General features: G+C 36.6%; 1 long non-coding RNA gene across 1 annotated transcript; it reads left to right on the top strand.

Moving 5' to 3' along the window:
* The first annotated feature begins 11,158 nt into the window (after positions 1-11,158).
* Positions 11,159-13,229, top strand: LOC127078410 (uncharacterized). Its single transcript, XR_007787856.1, has 2 exons — positions 11,159-12,774; positions 12,868-13,229. It is a non-coding gene; the product is annotated as an uncharacterized LOC127078410 (long non-coding RNA).
* The last annotated feature ends 312 nt before the right edge of the window (positions 13,230-13,541 follow it).

Raw genomic sequence — 13,541 nt, 5'->3', positions numbered from 1 at the left:
GGCTTAATCCTTTGATTCTTGATGTGGTAAAGAAAGAGGTAACCAAACTCTTGCAAGCCGGTATCATTTATCCTATCTCTGACAGTAAATGGGTAAGCCCAGTGCAGGTTGTACCTAAGAAATCTGGACTCACAGTGGTGAAAAATGAAAATAATGAACTTGTTCCCACTAGAGTTCAGAATAGCTGGAGAGTTTGTATTTATTACAGGAGGTTGAACCAAGCTACCAGAAAGGATCACTTTCCTTTGTCGTTCATTGACCAAATGCTTGAACGGCTACCTGGTAAATCACATTATTATTTTCTTGATGGTTTTTCAGTTTACTTTCAGATTCATATTGCACCTGAAGATCAAGAAAAGACCACTTTCACGTGCCCATTCAGTACATTTGCTTATAGGAGGATGCCTTTTGGTCTTTGCAATGCTCTTGGCACTTTCCAGCGATGCATGATTAGTATTTTCTCTGAGTAGTTATTGAAAATTGTTATGGAAGTGTTTATGGATGACTTTACTGTTTATGGTTCGTCTTTTGATGCATGCTTGAAAAGTTTGAATATGGTTTTAGAGAGATGCATCGAGACTGACATTGTTTTAAATTATGAAAAATGTCATTTTATGGTTGAGCAGGGAACTGTTCTTGGTCACATAATTTCTGAAAAAGGAATTTTTGTTGACCCTGCTAAGATTGATGTAATTTCTACATTGCCTTACCCTTCTTGCGTTCGCGAGATTCGTTCTTTTCTTGGTCATGCAGGTTTTTACAGGCGTTTCATCAAGGATTTCAGCAAGATAGTTCTTCCGCTGTTAAACTTGTTGAAGAATGACATCACTTTCAGTTTCAATGACAAATGCAAACAAGCGTTTGACTTCTTGAAGAAAGCATTGACCTCCGCTCCCATCATCCAGCCTCCCGACTGGACCCTCCCTTTTAGATTATGTGTGATGCTTTTAATTATGTTGTTGGGGCTGTCCTTGCACAAAGAGTTGACAAGGCTGCCCGTGTTATTTACTATGCTTCTAGGACTTTAGATTCTGCACAGTCAAATTACACTACCATTGAAAAAGAACTTCTAGCTATTGTTTTTGCTCTTGATAAATTCAGATCATACTTGCTAGGTTCCAAGGTTGTTGTTTTTACTGACCATGCAGCTTTAAAGTACTTGTTGAAGAAGCCGGAAGCAAAACCGAGATTGATTCGGTGGATGTTATTGCTCTAAGAGTTTAATGTAGAGATTAAAGACAAAAATGGAGCTGAGAACTTAGTGGCTGATCACTTGAGCAGAATAGAGAGAGATGAAGATCCTTTTCCCATCCATGATGACTTTCCTGATGAGCAACTTTTACTTGTGCATGGTATTACTCCTTGGTTTGCTGATATTGTTAATTATCTTGTTGCTGGTGTTTTTCCTACAGGTGCATCCAGGACAGAAATCCACAAACTCAAGAGTGATGCCAAATATTATGTTTGGGATGATCCGTATCTTTGGAAGTTTGATAGTGATTAGGTAATCAGGAGATGTGTCCCCGATTATGAGATTGCATCCATTTTGAATTTTTCTCATGCATCTCAAGTCGGCAAACATTTTGGTCCTCAAACGACTGCAAGAAAAGTCCTAGACTCGGGTTTTTATTGGCCCACTATTTTTAAAGATGCCTATGAGGTTTACCTCACTTGTAAAGAGTGCCAGATAGTAGGTACAAATGTCACTCGTAAGAGTGAAATGCCTCAGCAGCCTATGCTTTTCTGTGAAGTATTTGATGTATGGGGAATCGACTTCATGGGTCCCTTTCCTATATCATTTGGTTTTTTGTATATTTTACTTGCTGTTGATTATGTTTCAAAGTGGGTGGAAGCTATCCCCACTAGGACTAATGATTCTAGAGTTGTTGCAGATTTTGTCAGGTCTAATATCTTTTGCAGGTTTGGAATACCGCGAGCTATCATAAGTGACCAAGGCACTCATTTCTGTAACCGCACCATGGAAGCTTTGCTCAGGAAGTATGGAGTTATGCACAGAATTTCTACTGCATATCACCCACAAACAAATGGGCAAGATGAGATCTCCAACAGAGAGATCAAACAGTTTTAGAGAAAATGGTACAACCAAACAAGAAGGACTGGAGTCACCGTCTAGAAGACGCACTTTGGGCTCAAAGAATAGCTTTCAAGACACCCATTGGGATGTCTCCTTATCGACTTGTTTTTGGTAAGGCATGTCACCTTCCTGTAGAGATAGAACACAGTGCCTATTGGGCGGTGAAAAGTTGTAATTTGGAGATGCAACAAGCAGGTATTGAAAGAAAACTCCAATTACAACAACTTGAAGAGCTTAGGCTAGAGGCTTATGAAAGCTCTAGGATTTATAAAGAGAAAACTAAGCACTTCCATGATAAGATGATTTATAGGAAGGAATTCTCTGTGGGCCAACAGGTTTTACTGTTTAATTCCCGCCTTAAGCTTATGGCTGGGAAACTTCATTCCAAATGGGTTGGCCCTTTTGTCGTTACTAACGTTTTCCCTCATGGTGCAGTAGAAATTAAAAGTGCAGGTATTGACAAAGTTTTCAAGGTCAACGGGCAGCGCCTAAAGCTATTTCATGAGAGTTCAGTGCCTGACAATGCAAGCATAAATGAACTTTCTTTGGAAGCACCCAACTACACTACAACTTGATTAGGGAGTTCTTATTCCTTTCTCTCAACTTCAATAACTATGTCCTTTCATTGAGGACAATGCTTGTGTTAAGTGTGGGGGAGGGAATTCCCTTTTTGTTTTGTTTTCTTTGCTTTTATTTTGTTGTTTTATTTTCAATTATAGAAAAGTAAAATTAAAAAATAAAATTGCATCTTTTTGAAAGTTCTAGGCTATAGATTAATCTGAGGTTAGTTGTGGAGACTTGGGAAAAGTTCACAAGATCGGTATCGTCTTAACACCGTAAGTCTCCTGAGTATGGAAATTATTTTGAATACTTGTTATGACATAGCCTTGAATTTTCATTCTCTTATAGCTCTTGAGTAGTTTATCTTTGCAGTTGACACCATCTCACACATGCTCTACGTAAGGAAGCCGATGAAAATAAGTGAGTGATCCAAGTTTCTTACGAAAAAAATTAAATTAAATTAGGGAATGCACCTTCTAAGTTGGGTGGCCCTCACCCGGTCACTTAACCCAATGGTTGTGGAACCTACAAAAATAAAACATAATAATAACCTATTGTTGGTTGGTTCAGAGGTTTCTGGTGCTGGACTTGGTAGGGCGGATTACGGTCCGATCCCCCACAACTGCAATTGGGTAAATAAGGGATTACCAATTTTTGTACTAGAACCCCGTGTAAAAAGGATCAGAGTCACTAACCGGTTGCCTTACTATGAGTGTGTGGAGATAACGGGCTTAATGTGATTGCGCAAGAATGAAAAAGAGTAAAAAGCAGACTGAGTAAGTTAGGCTTTGGCATAATAACATGATTCAGAATGGATTGTGTGTTCAGGAGGCTTATGACTGCATAATTATGGATTAGTGTTCCTACGATATCCTTAGTGTGCATGATTAGTACATATCAATGCTATCTTAACCAAGGAAGAGTTTGTAGCCTGGAATGAGTAACTGATGTTGTGTGTTTCTTGAGTTTTGATTTTGCTCGGAGTGCAAAAGTTCAAGTGTGAGGGAATTTGATCAGTGCATTTTAATGCACATTCTCCTATGTTTGTTCTTAAGAATTTCTTTGATTTCCTTTGCTTACTTTTATGTTTTATAATATTTTTATATTTTAGTTTATTTTTATTGTTATTTGATTTTCGTATTTAATTTTCAGCTTTAACAGTATGCACTAAAACAATCACAACTGGCGCTCCAGGAATCCGATTGACACGTTTTAATAATCGCCGAAAAGCTAAGAGAAAGATATACAACTTTTATGTTGGAGACGAAGTCAGATTTGGAGCGCTTATTTTCCAGAATTTCGTTTGAAACTGCAGCATTAGTTTTATTTTAGTTTTGGGTCGTTAGCTTTGGGCCTGGGTTATGTATTTGACCCAGTTGGGTTGTAAACGGATTGCCTTGGTTTCCCCCTAATACCTAGCAGCTGAAAACATTATTCACATTTTTTACTATTCTCGAATTATTTTTCTTACGCTTGAAAGAACCGTAATGGAGAACTAATCTTTCCGAACGGATTTGCTGTATTCAGGTTCACTACTTTGAGATTGTTATAATTGCAATTAGAATTCTATTCCTTTCAATAATATTATATGATTGTTGTTCCCTTAATCCGATTTCCATGTAATATTGTTGGTTAAATTTGAATGATATATGTTCTTGACTTTTGATCGCAATTCAACTCTGCTTAACCGTTAAATTTGCGATATATATAACCGTATGCTTAATCCGACAATAAGAATATATACTTTACAGTGCCGATCACGCTTGTTGAATGATATTGTGTTCAAATAGGATAGAAGCCGTAGTTGTAGCAATCAATGATAAGTTGAACCTGACACAGTGAATTCGTTTGTTTTATAATCACTTATTTCATAACAGCTTATTTCAATAATCACTTATTTAATAATCGTTTTTTTCCCTTAATCGATCCTGAATCCAACCCCCCCCCCCTAAATCGATTTACCTTTGGTTAGTAATAATCAAGAATCCTTGAGAGACGATTCGAGTCATTGTCGCTATACTACGTTTTCAAAATAACTCGATTTTGATCCACGCGCGACAGCTGTTCACACCCCATAAGGATTTTGGCAAGTTATTTTGTTTTAACATACATCTTGCCATATCCAATATGGCTCGGTTTCTTCTTTATGCTATTTCATTATGTTGAGGTGTGTAACGAGCAGTCACCTCATGATCGATACCATGTTCTGCACAGAACTCTTCAAATAAATTGGATGTGTATTCTCCACCTCCATCTGTCCTCATAACTTTGATCTTCTTTTCCCTATGGCTTTTGACAAGTGTTTTGAATCTCTTAAAGATTGAAAATACTTCGTCTTTACACCTAATCACGTAGATCCAAAGCTTTTAACTATACTCATAGACAAATGAGACAAAATACATGTTTTCCACCAATGGTATGATCCTCAAATGGGCCACATACATCTGAATGTACTACTTCTAGTATGCAGGAGGATCTCATTGGAACAATAGAAACGAAAGACTTTATGGATTTCTTCCCTACTAAGAAACCGTCACAGAGTTTGCTGGACATCACAAGACTTGGTATAACAATTATCATATCTCAAGTAATCAATTGATTGAGTGACCTAAAGTTCAAATGGCCAAACCTCAAATGCCACAACCAACTATGCTTGTGGTCGACAACTATTTTTAGACACTATACCTCAATCGAACTGATCATGATCTGAAATGTCCTATTCTTAGATATAGGAGATTTTAAGACCAAATTATTCTGGGCGTCGAACAATTCTATGACTCCATTTTTCATAACCACAAAGAAACCTTTTTCGACTAGTTGTCCAACACTTAGCATATTTCCCTTCATTCCAGGTACATAGAGTACATCTTTGATCATAGATTTTGATCCATTAATCCTTTGAATAATTATGTTCCAGTATCTTCTGCTTGCAACGAGCTATTATTTGAAAGCTTGGCCTTGCTCTTCTCCGACTCGTCAAAAAATGCTAACCATACTCTTCGACCAATAATATGATTTGAGCAGCTTGTCTCGAGGAACCAAATCTTGGAGTCGACATGCTCATCTGTGACTGCAGCCATACGTATCATACCATCATAATCATCTGAATCTTGATGTGCAAGGTTTGCGCCTTCATCACCTTTGACTTTTATCGCTCCCTTGTCTTTCTTGTGCCAATAATTCTTGGCCAAGTGACCCCATTTTTCACAGTTATAACACTGCACGCTTCTCTTCTCCAATTTTTCTTTCTGATATGAGGTTCCTTCTCCTCTTTTCGAGGATTCATAAGTTCCATCATAAACCTTATGCTTTCGAGGGTTCACCCAAGACTTCTTGCTTCGAGTCTTGTCTCCTTTGCCCTTGAACTTCTTGGAACCACCATGCTTGTTCCATGTTTGAGCCTGCAGTGCTTGTATCGAATCTTGAACCCTTTTCCTTTCGAATATCCTTAACTCATGTGTCTCCAACGAACCAACCAACTCTTCTGAAGACAATGTGTCATTGCGTATATTAATTCGAAGAATCAGAGCAAGACAAGTGAAATTCGAGCAAATTTGAGGAAAAATGACCAAAGAATGAAGGAAAAATATCTAAGTATGCAAATTGTGGACTTAGTGAAAATTTTAGTGAAAAAGGAGCAAAAAAGGAGCGAAGTATCGAAAATAATTACATCCACCATTACACAACATTGTGCACTAGATAAGGCATTAAATGTTGCATCGCACGCACGATGCAGGGTATCGTGCACGTGATAGTGACTTTTCTGGGCCTTTTTTTGACGCGTTCTAATCCATTATGACGCCTTTAAAAGAGGTTTTTCAGCACTTTCACAAGGGTTATAATTTTGGGTGATTGAAGCACGAATTAGAGAGCACAAATGGTGATTTTTAGAGCTTTTGAAGTTATTGGAGGCCATCTCTTCAAGGGACTTCTTATGTTATCATTATTAATCAATTGTGGTATTTTTAATTATACTATGAGTAGCTAAATTCTACTAAGTTAGATTGTAATTAGTTATTTATGTTTCTTCTTAAATTTTCTTTTGTATTCTTTCTCTTTTAATTTTATTTTTGTTTAATTTTTTATCTAGTGTAGTGTTACTAAGGTATTCTTTTATTTATTTATTTTGTATGCATGGTCAAGATAATCATGCAAGATGACGTCTATGCTACCTTTGCAAAGTTTGAAGCTTTTTCGAAGGAGCTTGCAGCAAAAATACTCATTCTGGAAAATGCTAGAAATTATTCACTGTCAGAACCTTACATCAACACTGATCATTCATGGAAGGAGGATTCATCATCTCAAATTGAAGAACCCCTGACTCAATTTATAAATATGACTCAACTCAATTTCGAGAAAATCAACAAGCTTCAAGAGACCGTGTGAAGTAACATGGAAGCATCCTTTGAGAACTTAGCTCTGCAACTTGGTCTAGTAGCTAGCCAATTAGCATTAAAACTAAGCTCTATTAGGGAGTTCAAGGGGGAAAATTTAGATAGTCTAAGAGATAACGAAATTGAAAGAGAATTCAAAAAGGAATGTAAGGTCGTCGGTGAAGGAGGAATTGAAAAAAAATAAAGAAGAAGAAAATCACACACCATCTGATAAAGCAATAGAAGTAAGAATAGAAGAAGCGGAGGTAAACATTATATGTGGGAAAAGAACAAGAATGCAATATGAAGATTATATAGTTTTGGATGAAGCTCCAAATGCAGTAATCCTTTTAGACATAGATGTTCAACTACAAGATCTTCAACAAAAGAATAGTCCTATATCTAGCAACAAGGCTGATAAAAGAGGAGAAATAGATGAAGTATTGGATGGGATTTATGCCCTATTCGATACTATCAAACTAAAGAAAATATGGAAGGAAAACCTCCAGTTCCTAAAAGTGATGGAATTCCTAACAAAAAAATCAAAATATGGAAGAAAAACCAACAAAAGGAAGAAGAGAGATGACACATTTTTGTGTCATATATGCCGCCCTAACACAAAAATCGAAATGTCAAGCTAGTGATTTAAAAAAATCGCTTGATGGGAGGCAACCCATCATTTATAATCAGATTTTGTTTTACGGAATTTACTTTGTTTTTATTCAAGAGCATCCAAAAGAGGAATTAGCTACTCAAGCAGAACCCTTCCGTAACAACCTATGTTTTCTTTAATAAACAAGTTTGTATCTGTTTTGTTTCTTTCAAATTGCGAGTCTAGCACTTTAGCATTGAACAAATGATCCAAAATAAACTTGATCATCACAATAGCAACTAACAACTTGAAGGTGAAGGATGAGAAAAGAATCAATGGACTTGTACTTAACTTACAAATACCTCATCTAGTAAGGTTTGAGCCAAATATTTCCATTGTTCATTTTTTTATGAGTGTATCCATGCATTATTCTCTTATCTGGTTTGTTCAATTTCCGATTAAGTTATCTAATTTAACCTACACACACTGAGGCAATTTTTTATATAACTTTGAGTCTTTATAAACCACCCTTTAGTAATAGGTTTATCCATTGCTACACACTTTGAGCCTAAGCCTTTCTTTCGGTGACATAGGCTTAAATTCTTAGCCATATTACTTGAAAGATCTTTTCTTTCCACCCTCTCTTTGGAGTTAGGTAGAAGTATCGTTCTTAACGTATATGAAAAATATTAAGTTTAGGGATGCTCTTAGAAGTGATAAAAGGTTTAAGTTGGGGGATGGGGTACTAGAGAATATGATCCAAAATTTCAAAAATTATTGTGAAAAAGAAGCAGAAAGAGACACTTCTTAAAAAAATCAATGAAAAACGAAAAGAATGATATCATAAGAAGGATTAAAACTCTATAGTACTAGCAAAAAGGAACAAAGGGGTATGGTGATAGAAGGAGAACTAGGAACCTAACTCCAAAGGTTTAAACCTACTTTCCTACAAATATCCTACCCTAACATAAGCCAAGTTACAACGTGAAAAGTCCTCTAATATGTGTGTTGTGATTTCTATGATGAACTCGATTAGAAAATGATCAAAGTAAGTTTAATTGATTTTGCATGTTGATTGAGAGATCACCCTTTCTATTGAGTGAGTTATAGTGAGCTGAGAGACAGGTTGAGTACTCGTCAATGTTGAGGATGTTTTCTGAATTCGTCGGATAGAAGTTAGGAGCTATAACCATGGTCAGGTAAAAGAAATATTTAATTTGATTATGTCCGGTTGTTATTGTGCAACTTGTTGTCTCTTGAAATGTGAAGTTGCAGGAAAGTTACTTAAGGACAGGCAACGATTCAAGTTTGGGATTGTGATGAAAGTCCGTCATTACATATATTTAGTTGAAGAATCGGAGCAAATCAAGTGAAAGTTGATAAAATTTGAGGAAGAATGACCAAAGAATGAAGGAAAAGTAGCTAAGTATGCAATTGTGGACTTAGTGAAAATTTGAGTGGAAAAGGAGAAAAAATGTGAAGCTTCGAAAATAATCACATCCACCATCTCACAACATCTTGCATGCAATATGGCATTCAAAGTTGCATCGCATGCACGATGTAGTATATCGTGCATGCAATGGTAATTTTCCTGGGCCTTTTTCTAATGCATTCTAGTCCATTTTGACGCCTTTAAAAGAGGTTTTCAGCACTTTCATAAGGGTTACAATTTTGGGAGATTAAAGCACGAATTAGAGAGCACAAGTGGTGATTTTTAGAGCATTTGAAGCCATTGGAGGCCATATCTTCAAGGGACTTCTTATGTTATCATTGTTTATCAATTGTGGTATTTTTAATTACACTATGAGTAGCTAAATTCTTCTAGGTTAGGTTGTGTTATGATGAACATGTTTCTCAATTGTTTGATTCTATGTTGATTTGACCAATGTATGAACATATTGATTTATAATCTTATTAAATTGCTTCTTGTTCGTAATGCTTTTTATGTGAGATACTCTTTTAATCTTATTTTGGGCACATAAGGAATACTGACCATTAGCCTATGTGTTGGACTTAGGAAAATTGTTATACTTACTCTGGTTGAATAGAGATAGGAGACCCCGGGTAGTGGCATAAAGAATTAACGTTCTATACATCGCCTAACCCTGCTTATATTGGCAGACTAGGAATAGAAAGCTCCTAGTAGTATTTAGTAAGTTATTTCGTGAGGGATCGACTATAACGGTTTTGTTAATTTGATGTAAGGTTATAATGATTAGATCATTCATTCAGGGTATCAAACATCAACAAGGGAGGAATAGGGGATTCTACAACACACCCTGACCAATTTCGTGACATTATTTACTCGTTATTTACTTTTCGCATTGTAACTTGAACCTCCATTTTACTAGTTTCTCCAAATTGCGCACATCTTATCTTTGCTTTGAGTCACTCCCTGTGGATTCGATCTTTTTATTACTTCGACAATATTGGTACACTTGCCGAAAAGTCATCAAATTTTTGACTCCGTTGTGGGGGACTGTTGATATCTCAACAAGGCGACGTTTGTGCAATGTTTAGTTTTTTTTTAATTATAAATATTTTTTTTTGTAATTAGTTATTTTTGTTTTTTCTTAAATTTTCTTTTCTATTCTTTCTCTTTTTAGTTTTATTTTTTTTTAACTTTTTTATCTAGTGCAATGCTACTAAAGTATTCCTCTTTTTGTTTTGTATGCAAGGTCAAGACAAATCATGCAAAATGACGTCTATGCTACCTGCCGCTACGCGAAAAATACAGAGTCCCCACCGGTTTTTATTTATTCCAAAGGAAAGGGAAAATATCGAGAAAACCCCAAAGTATGGTCATCGCAACCACGAACAGGTTCAGAAGTCGGTTATGCAAGGGGAAGGTATTAGCACCCCTCACATCCATGGTACTCCATGGGAACCATCTAGGATGTTTGCGCCTACGTGTGTATTGTTTATCGAATGTTTGCTTGCCAAAGGTTTGCGGCGTGGAGGTAGATTTTAAATTAGTGTGCTCGCCAAGGAATGGATCCTCGTGCCTACGTATGCCCACTTGTTGAAGTGAGAAATCAGAGCCTTCGTAGTTCGTGGTTTTGAAATTGTTTGTTTTGTTTTGTTTGATTTTATTACCTTGAAGAAGGGTTTTCGAGTGGTGTCGCCCTAAGGCTCAAACAAAAGGTTTGAATGCGTTGAGTTGTTTTTAAGTTTTGGAGAAAATGTTATTGATTTTGGATTGCACTAAAGACTATGGATAAAGGTGAATACCTCAAACGGTCAAGCCAAAATTATGTTCGAAGCATTCAGGATGAGTGTAGGAAAGCTCCAATCTCATCCCTTCTTTATCGTTTAAGGCTCGTGACGTACGATCCTAATCGCCATTTATTATATTTTTGGATTTGATTTTGAAAAATCCGCTTGACGTTGGATCAAGGGTTTGTTTATTGAATTTTGATTTAGAAAAGACCGCTTGACGTTGGATCAAGAGTTTGATTATTGAATTTGAAATGGTGGGCGTTCCTAATGCCTAGGGGGTAGCTAACAAGCAATAAAAGAAAGCAAGTAAATGCGTACATGAGAAAGGGGAGGGAGTACATGTAAAGTACAAGGGATTGTAGGAAATAAAAGGTCTCATTGTCAGGTAGCCCAAGAGAAAGCCATGTGTGTGCAATTGTGTCATAAACTAGAAAGCATGCAAAACTATCCTATTTCTAACATTAGGGGTACAATCGTCATTTCACATTTGTGGATTAATATTGAATTAAATTTCTATTTACGAAATTCTAATTAAAGTCATTTCTAAAATCTAAGTAATTCTAATTATTCTAAATCCTAGATTAATCTAAATTTAATACTCCTAATTAAACTCTAGAATTCTAACATTATTTTTTAATCCTAATTCTAAATTAAAAAAATCTAATAATATTTCTAATATCTTCTAAACTTAATTCTAAAATTCTAAAATTAATCCTAAAATTAATATTTCTAATTATCTTCTAAACTTAATTCTAAAATTCTAAAATTAATCCTAAAATTAATATTTCTAATTATCTAATTACCTAAACTAATCCTAACATCAATTAATTCTAACAATTTTTTTATTATCCAATTAAAATCTAATTATCCTAAGTTTATGGATCTAATAACTCATGAGCAATTATCTAAGCAAAGGAATTTAGTGGGGGTGCAGGATAATGGAGTGATTCGTTTGGGCCTTCCACACCGTCAATGGTCCAGACTTCACAAACTCAATTCAGCTCCACCAAAAACGAATTCGCCCTAATCATTCATGAATCAGACCACTTCACCGCCGTCGTCCAAACAACACACGCCATGGAAACAAAGGGAACGCACCTCCGCTACTAGCGCCGCTTCGACCTTTCACGAGGAATCAGGGCAAAGATTCGAGCGTGCATCCACAGCCAATGCCAAAAACTGAACGCTAAATGGAAAAATCGTGTAAAACAGAAGAGATCGAAGAGCGGAATCCTACCGATCTCGCTCTGTGTGGAGACGATGATGGTGAATTCTTGCCGTTGTTCGCCGAGTCGACTCGCCTTGTCGCGAAACGCAGATGAAGGATGAAAAGCTTGAAGATCGACGGGATTCACGGTTGAAACAGTGGATTGATTTCGGCCTCGATCGTGCGTTGGCGGATTCTAGCAGTTCTGAGAGTTGCGATCTGTTTTTGAAAAGGATTAGCGTTTGTTCTGTTGCATCGTTACAGTTGTTGCCGGTGGATCACGATTTGCAGAACTCTTCACAAGTCCTTCAGAATCGATGCGTTGCCGATGAAGGTTTCTGCTTCTACTTCAAAGAGTGAAGGATGGTTGAATCGTGGATCGAGATTCTCCGGTGGATGAAGAGAGAACGAGCGTTGATCTCCACTTTGCCGTGAGTTTGTCCTCTCCTCCGCTACCTTTTCGTTTTCCTTTCCTTCCAATTTCTTCTGTTATCGAGCTTTTTGGAAGATCATGGCAGCGGCTATGGAGGATTAAAGGTGAGGTTAAGTTCGATCGGTGAATATTGGTGAGAGAAGAGGAGGATTGGAATTTAGTGAGGGTGAAGGTTGTGGTTGAAGGCGAGATTACGGTTATCGAGACTAGAGTTTGGTGAAGGTTTTGGTTGAAGGATTGGAAGAGAGGAAGAATCTGGAAGGGGTGAAGATTGATTTATAGAGTGATGGAGAGGTTAGAAGTTTGTTAGAAAAAACTGTTATTCAATTTTCATTTTTATGCAGAAATTCAATTTGATTCTTATGCAGAAATTGATTTATGCTGCAGTTTGGTGTTGGCTCGGCTGGGTGTTTGGAAGCTTGCGCTTGCTCACTTGCCTTGCTGCGTTTCACTTGCCTCTCAGCTTTTGTGCGTGTTGCGCTTGTGGCTTGGAGCTTTGGATGTATTTCTCTTGCCCTGGCTTTCAATTGTCGCCTAAACCGTAGCAGCTTCTGGAAGTGTGCTGGCTAGCTCGCAAGTTGCGTTACCACTTGAAGTATTGGCTTGAATTTTCCCATCATTGTAGCATTGCAGTTTCTGTTTAGCAGTTTTTTCCACTTTTTGCCTTTTGCTGTATTAGGTTAGTATTATTTAGGGACAATGGATTTTGTGGTAATGAATTTTGGTTAAATGCAAAATGGTTTGGATAATGGTGAGTTGGTTTATTAATTGGATTAACATGGATTTTAATGGGTTGGATGTTAAATGGATAGTTGTTAAAAAAATGGTTAAATGGATACTAAAATGAAATTGGATTTTGAATGGATTATTAATCGGATGGATTAATTGGATTTATAAAAATGAGAAAGGATTTGATGGATATTTGGATACTTAAAATGGACTTCAAAAAATGGATTGGTTTATTTGGTTTAAAAATTGATACGCGTTACAAATTTGGATTTAAAAATGGTTATGGATTATGATTTGGACAATGAAATGGGATCATTTGGAAAATGGTTAAT

The sequence above is a fragment of the Lathyrus oleraceus genome, chromosome 5 (genome assembly GCF_024323335.1).
Source record: "Lathyrus oleraceus cultivar Zhongwan6 chromosome 5, CAAS_Psat_ZW6_1.0, whole genome shotgun sequence".
NCBI lineage: Eukaryota > Viridiplantae > Streptophyta > Magnoliopsida > Fabales > Fabaceae > Lathyrus > Lathyrus oleraceus.
The sequence above is the reverse complement of the archived record's forward strand: the minus strand, read 5'-3'. Positions and strand labels throughout refer to the sequence as shown.